This window comes from Panicum hallii, chromosome 1 (assembly GCF_002211085.1).
Source record: "Panicum hallii strain FIL2 chromosome 1, PHallii_v3.1, whole genome shotgun sequence".
NCBI lineage: Eukaryota > Viridiplantae > Streptophyta > Magnoliopsida > Poales > Poaceae > Panicum > Panicum hallii.
In genome coordinates, this window is record NC_038042.1 from 37,455,996 (window position 1) to 37,463,706 (window position 7,711).

The window sequence follows — 7,711 nt, forward strand, 5'->3', positions numbered from 1 at the left end:
GAAGAAAAAGTAAAGATTATTCATAGTAATCTAAAGACAGCCCAATCTCGACAAAAGAGCTACGCGGACAAATGAAGGAAACCATTGCAATTTGAAGTTGGTGACTTTGTATATCTAAGGGTATCTCCTACCCAAGGTGTTCAACGGTTTGGTATGAAAGGAAAACTCGCTCCTCGATACGTTGGACCTTTTGAAATTCTTGAGATGTGTGGACCCGTAGCTTATTGTCTTCAACTTCCTTTTCAGCAAGCAGCCATCCATAATATCTTCCATGTATCTCAACTTAGAAAATACATCAAAATCCCTACCGAGGTCATCAATTTCCAAACCATCAAAATCGAGCCAGACCTATCTTATACTGAACATCCGATCAGAATACTGGATACTAGAGAGAAGCACAAGAAGAGAGACAGTCACGATGTTTAAGATCCAATGGAACCATCACACTGAAGAAGAAGCAACTTGAGAAACTGAGTCTTATCTTCAGCACAACTTTCCAGACATCCTTAGAGCCAAACCAAGTATCTAATCTTCCAATTCCATCTTGTTCCGGAATCTCGGGACGAGATTCTTTTTAGGGAGGGAGGTTGTGACATTTCAGGTACTTAGGAGCTAGGCATGTTAATTTCTAGTATGAAGTAGTGCTTAGTGTGTGTTTGTTTTGGATGAATGCCTTTAAAAACTTAAATATAAGTTAAAGGGGTATTTTTGTCATATTGGAAAAATTAGGGTTCTTTTTGTAAATTATGTACAAATGGAAGGTAATTTCAAAATGTGTGAAGGGTTGATTTGAAAACATGAGTTTTCACTTTTTAACCACTTTAAGAAATGTAAATACTCCAAGGTTTCAGTAAAAAGGTAAAACCTAATTTTGATATATTTGAAATTGAATGAATTGTTGGTTTTTAAAAATATTTTCAAAACCCTAACTATTTTGAAGTTCGACCCTAAAGCAAAGTGGTAGATCTTTTTAAGCTCTACACTTTTGATTTTGGGAATATTGTCATTAGGGCTATAGTTTGGAAGAAAATTTTATTTTTCAGTGAACTCCTTGAACTTTTGCAAAATTTACGAACAGGTCCTCGTCTTCTTCCTCCTACTTCCCCCTGTGTTTCTCTGCAGTGCCGCCCACCGCCCATTGCCGGCATTTTTCCCGGCCACCAGCTGCCCCTTTGCCGCTCTTCCTGCGCCACCTGGCCCCCAACTTGCCCGCCCGCCGCTTAACCGACCCCGCTGGCTCCTCCTTGCGCGGACGCGTCGCGCCGCTTGCCGCCCGAGCCGCCACGCGCGCCGTTGACCACCAGCAGCTGCTTGGTGCCCGCCCGCACGCCTCTTTTTAGCTTGGGAATGCACCCAGTAAACTTCTTCTTTCTTCTATCCCCTCGCACGCACCGCATTCCTATTCTTCTCCCCGCTCGACTACTTCGCCGGAGCTCCTCTGCCCACTGCCGTCAGCCGTCTCCGCCACTATTCTTCTCCAATTTCGTGCTCCACAAGCACCACCGCATTTCACTGCCCCCTCCTGATCCGCTCTTCTTCCTCCTTCCGCGCACGCACAGCTCAGAACGCCACGCCGGCGATCTCACTCTCCACCGCCGTTCTATTTCTAGTCGAACCAAAGTTCCACCCCTTCTCCTCCTTTGTCAAGAGCACCATCAGCACTACATCTCCACGCCAAAGCCCTCTAACCAATTTCCTTCGCCTTCCTGCACTCCAGTCACCGAAACGCCGTCGCCACCCTCAGAACCTCACCGCGCCGGCTCTGTATCTAGTCGAACCGCTGCCTCCGAGCTTCCCTTCTACGATTCCGACCACTCCCAAGTCTGCTGTGAGCTCCTGAACCTTTTTCCCACCTTTCCCTCGCTACCGGTGAGCCTCCTCGCCAGATTTTAATCGCCGCTGCTCGACTTCTTTTGTTCAAGTCGATTAGGGCCCTAAATGCAAGTCTTTGTTTCTTTCTAGGGTCTTGTTTGAAAAATACACGCCCGTCAACTACACACCCATCGGCCACACGCTCATCGACTACACGTCGATCGGCTACACCTCTATCGGCTACTTTTGCTGAAGAAAAATCACAGCCGATGCACACCCCAATCAGCTAGTTAGGCTATCAGAAAAATATGTTGTTAAGTAGATCTGATCAGCTTTGTAGTAATCTTCACCAAATAGCCGTTTTGAACAAAGTTTCTACACCAGAAACTCTACTTAAGTTTGTTTCTTTCAAATCTTTTTGTTTGTACAAATTAGTTAAGTCTTGAAGTGATATATTGAATGTATTTATCATGAAAATAAGATAGTAAAATAATAATCATTTGCTTCAAATAATTGCATATCATGTAGATTTGACGACACTCACCGACGGTACCTACGAGCTAATCCCGGAACCCGATGAGGGTATTTCTGAAGCTCCAGTAAATGTCGCCAAGGGTCTTTCTAAAGCCCCGAACCTAGGTTTGGAAGATACTGATATCACTGACCCCAGCCTCAACAGTGAAGGCAAGCCCCGGTGCATAACCCAGTATTTTAAATTATGCACTTATATTGTTATATATCTATCTTGTGCATTAAGTGCTAGGAGTTGTTATGAAACCCTAGTTGCATGAAACCTAGGAACCTATGTAATGTTTCCGAGTCCTTATCGAGTAGATGCTTTGCTAATAGGACCAGCAGAAGTCGAGTGATTTCCTATCACTCGCACGATATAGGTGTTGACTGTTTACTATTTTGCAACCACTATAAGGATCACGGATGGGGTTATGTGCAGTACCATAACATGGAATTGTACCCCGTCTGTGTTGATCAATTTGATAAGGCTGCAGTGTGTGGTAGCGGTGGTCAAGTGTTTGAAAGTACTAGCCAAATACCGTAAATATGGTATGCGGTAAGCCTAGTACCTGATTGGCCCGGCAAGTGGACATATCCCCCACCACTCGAATTTTTTGGTTTATGTACACACGCACCAACGTGTGGGAGTATGTTCTACATAGCAGATGGGAGTACGGTCATACAATCATGCTGTAGACGTATGTCCTACACATTGGATGTGCGTATGGTCCTGCAGTCGCTTGTAGTGGCGCGGATCCACGACCCGGAATATGAGGGGAATGATTGCCCGGAAAGGAAAGTTTCCGAGCATGTGAGTTAGGATCCCTTGCAAGGTTATGAAATTTGATTCAGGAATCGTCTGTTTCTCACGGTGATTGAGACTGCTTGATACTTCTGCCACATAGAGTAACAAGAGCAACAGTTGATGGAACAATATTGATGTATGCTCTAATACCTACCTTGCTTGTCTAGTATAGATGCTCACTTAGAATGGCTAATTGAACTAGAATCTGAAAGCTAAAATATGGAAATAACAACATAATCTTTGTTGTTTTTCAGCAAAAGAAACCTAGAGCCTTTCAACCTCTCATGGTCTAGTTATGGCCTAAGTATACCCAATTGACGGGTAAGCCTTGCAGAGTATTAGTATACTCAGTCTTGCTAGTAATGTGGTTTTCAGGTATGTCATTCGAGGACTCACTTGCTACTTCTCCTTGGCCTTGCACTTTACCGCCTAGCTGGTCCGTGGAATGGGATCCCTGGCCGGCAATCACCCTTCGGAATGACGCCATGCTTTGGGCTAAGTATGGTGCCTTCTTTGCGACGAGTAGTCGCGTTGTTGTATCTTTTCTGCTGCCATCTCTGAATAATGTTCGTTGAAACTTGAAGTTTTCAAACAATGTCTATATAAATTTATTTCAGTTAGGTTTATAGTACTTTACTAGAAACCGGTTTGTAATAACTACTATAACTATGTTATAAAAATGTAACGGTGATTGTATCTCTGGACTCGCCTTCGTGCGAGGTACGCTTGACGATCCGGAATCCGGTGGTTTCATCGAGATGTTACCTGACAGACCATTGGGTTGTTCTGTTTGATGTGCGTCGAGATCATGTCACCTGTATAACGATGGTCTCCACACTTGAACCGGAATAATTCAAGTGGTTCTACCACAATATCTTTCAGAACCTCAACAAAACTTTTGCAGCAGCCGTGGATTGGGAGTATCGTACACCGATTAGCGTCATTGCAAAAGCAGCGCTCTTAGCTCAACAACTATCACCAAACCCACAGATACAAAGGCTGCAGTATCTAACCCAGCTCGCGCTCGTGTAACTCGATGGGCAACATCCAGTGTCTTCCACTCGGAACATGCCTTCGAGGTCTGAGCGCCATGGTGACACTATGCAGATTAGCCGCACCCCAGGACGATGCCCCGGGAACCGGAGGAACGACAATCGCCAGGACGAAGGCCACTAGTCCACGCGTGGCAACATTGAACAAGAAGTACAACAATCCACTCGCCAACCTCGCAACCAGCGTGATGCAAGGCCTCAAGGCCAGGCCCCACCTAAGGCAACTCATGATGCTTCCAAGATTGATCTTAGGCAAAAGATCAATGATGGCCGCAACGTGCGGCGCGTCATTGAGGCAAGGAGAAGGGACTGTCCCGACAGGTACTACGACGACGACGACAATGACTGCTTCCCCAGCTTTGCCCCCAACATCACTGAAAATACTACCCGAAGGATTTTAAACCAGTCGGGATTCCCAAGTATGATGGCAAGCAAGACCCATGCCAATGGATTCGATGTTACTTCGTTGCCATCGAGGTCTCGAGGTGATCTGTAACACCCTAATTTTCAAATTAGGAACCTAAATAAATTTTGCTAGATTCTTATCAGGATCCATAAGGTTTTGTTCAATTATTTTAATTTTAGAGCATTCACCATGAATTAGTAGTAATTTACTTAACCATAAAAAGAACATAAAGAAATATAGATCTTGTGCATTTCATGCCGCATTGCATTGTTTTATTGCTTGTCTTCCATTTGTATTTAAATTTCAAATTCAAATTCAAATGCATTTGAATGCATTTCTTTTTCTCCCTCTGTTTCTCTTTTGGCCCGGCCCACTCTCTCTTTCTTTTTCCCCTCTCTCCCTTTTCTCCCGCAAGGCCCAGCCCAACCGGCCTTTTCTTTTTTTTCTCTCCCCGCGCGGCCCAGCCTGCTTGCGCCCTCTTTCCCTCGCCAACGGCCCCCCGACGCCCCCTCTCTCCTCCCCTTCCTCTCTCGCTTGCCAAGTAGGCCCTGCCCGTCGGGCTCGTCATCAAGCTTGAGCCAAGCTCACACTCGCGCCTGAGTCTGGCTGCAGCACGTCCTCCGCCCGCGCGACGTCTCGGGCCCAGACGTTGAGGCCCCCTCGGCCGCCCTATAAAGCCGCTGCCGCCTCACCTCGCAAACCCTAGCCCGCACCGCCGCCTTCGCTGCCGCACCTCGGCCACTGTCGCCGTCGTCGCCTCGCCGCTCCTCTGTTGCCGTGAACCACCACTGGAGTTCCGTCTTACGTAAGGGTCCTCCTCGGCCTGCTTTCCCTTTTCCTCTCCCCCTCCCACCACGACGCTTGCTCGCCGTCGCCATCATGCTGCGCCTCGCCGTCGTCCACCTTCCCCGGCCCCCGGCACCTTGTTCCAAGCCCCTAAACGCATTCCCCTCCTCACTCTCTTTCTCACAGGCCAGACCCAAGCCGAAATCATGGCCGGAAGCATGTTTACGCGATTTCCTGATGAGTCCGCCGCCGCCCGCCACCGTTGCCCTCGCCACCGGCGTCCAGTGCCGCCGCCCGAGCCGCCAGCCATTTCCCAGCCGTCTGATCCAGATCCGACAGTCTAGATTAGATCTAGACCGGGGTCAAATAACCTCTTATCGGTCAACCCTAGGATATTTTGCACTTTAGCCCCTGAGTTTTATCGAAATCAACCCTTAGTCCATGGCAGTTCAAAGTATTCATGAATAGATCCTTTTTCTTCTGATTAATCCCTATCCTTTTCTAAAATAGAACCCGCCATCCCTAACCCTCTATTTTTCAATCCAAACCCTAGATTTAAAGTTTAATTATGTTTTAGCCGTCAGTTTCTTTGTTCAGAGCCCTTCTAGTTTCAAATCTTTTGCAAATAAGCCCACTGGAAACATGTTTTACCCAAAGCTTCTCCATTTTAACTCCATTTTCATCGATTCTCGCGCTCACGCGACCTTTATGACGTATACAGTAGCTTTATAATGTTGTTTTGCTCTTTTATATTGTTTGGTGTACTATTCCTTATTTATTATACTTGTTTTTTGTATGTACTTGTGTGTTACGATAGACGGTGCGCAGTTCGAGGGTCCGCAAGAGCAAGGCTGTGAAGACGTTCCTAAGCAGCAGCAGTACTTTGATGAAGGCAAATGGTCCTTGATCATATTCCAGTCCTAATAACTTTCTAAATACACACATTTAATTTATATGCATGCATGTGTCTATAATATGATGGATCCCAAACTAAGGATGTGCGTAGTTTCTTTTGAACTTCCTTGATTAAACCTGGGTTGTTAAATTTATGTTGTAGCTACGCTAGTTGCTTTTACTTAGACTTTGGTTGGATAACCTGAAAATCAGGCTACAGTTGTTTAACTTCATGTTCTGGAGTACTTTATTGGTAATAACTCTAAGATCATTGCATTAATTGGAACATGGAGAACCACTCAGGAAAATAGTGCAACCACAATACTATATGGATCTGGTCTTGGCTAAATAATTAGAAACTTTAGCTTGTAATGGTCTTACCGAAAGGGCAAGAGGGGAGTGCATTGATGGGGTATAGCTCGGTCCTCTTGAGGCGTAGATATGATCCTAGTTAAGGCATCTTCCTCATTAGGGAGGGGTTATGACCACTACGGCCTGAAACCTTAGCGGACCGTTGCAAGTCAGGGAATCTTTGTAAAGGCCTTGTAGTGAATCCCTACCACTCACCTCAAAAGTGTTTAAGGGCCTTGCAAACCCAGGAATTAAGGGAAACATGAGTTGTGGGTAAAGTGTACAACCTCTGTAGAGTGAAAATTGATATATCAGCCGTGCTCATGGTTAAGAGCGGCTTGGACCCTCACATGATAATTGAACTTAAAGATGATCTAAATTGATGTTCTTTATTTATTGTTGTTATCTTATCTCTTTTATTTATTTAAGGGTTGGTATATACTTATATTTAGTTAATGCTTGCTAAATAAAACTTGGTCAACTAAAAATGCTTATCGCAGTCAAACCATGTCAGCTTTTCCTTGATTTTGGCCTTGTATGTCATATAATTTATTCCACTTGCTTGAGTACCAAACATAAGTGTGCTCACGCTTGCTTTATTAAAACCAATGTTGCTCTGAACAAGATAATTATCCGGAGTTCCCTGAAGATTTTGAGGAGTACTAGGCGTATGTCTCCCAGTCATGTGCCTGTGAAGTTGAAGCCCGCTGCTAGTTATAAATGTTTATTTATGCGCTTAAGATTAAGACTCTCGGTCATGTAATAAAGTACTATCATACTCTTTTTCATTACAAAATTGTTTCGGATATACACTTGTATCCTCTATCATATGTGTGGAACTTGATACTAGCACACATATAAGATGCATTCGGTTCCTTTCCAAAATCGGGTGTGACAAGATCCAACTCTACCAAGGCATTCTACTTCCTGATGGCCTTGGAATCCGCGCACCTCACTTGGCTCGAAACCCTCAAACCAAACTCCATCAACTCTTGGGTGGACCTCAAGTGGGCCTTCATCGACAACTTCCAGGGAGCCATGATCAGAGTAGGCACTCACCACGATCTGTCCCAGGTAAAGCAGGAGATGAAC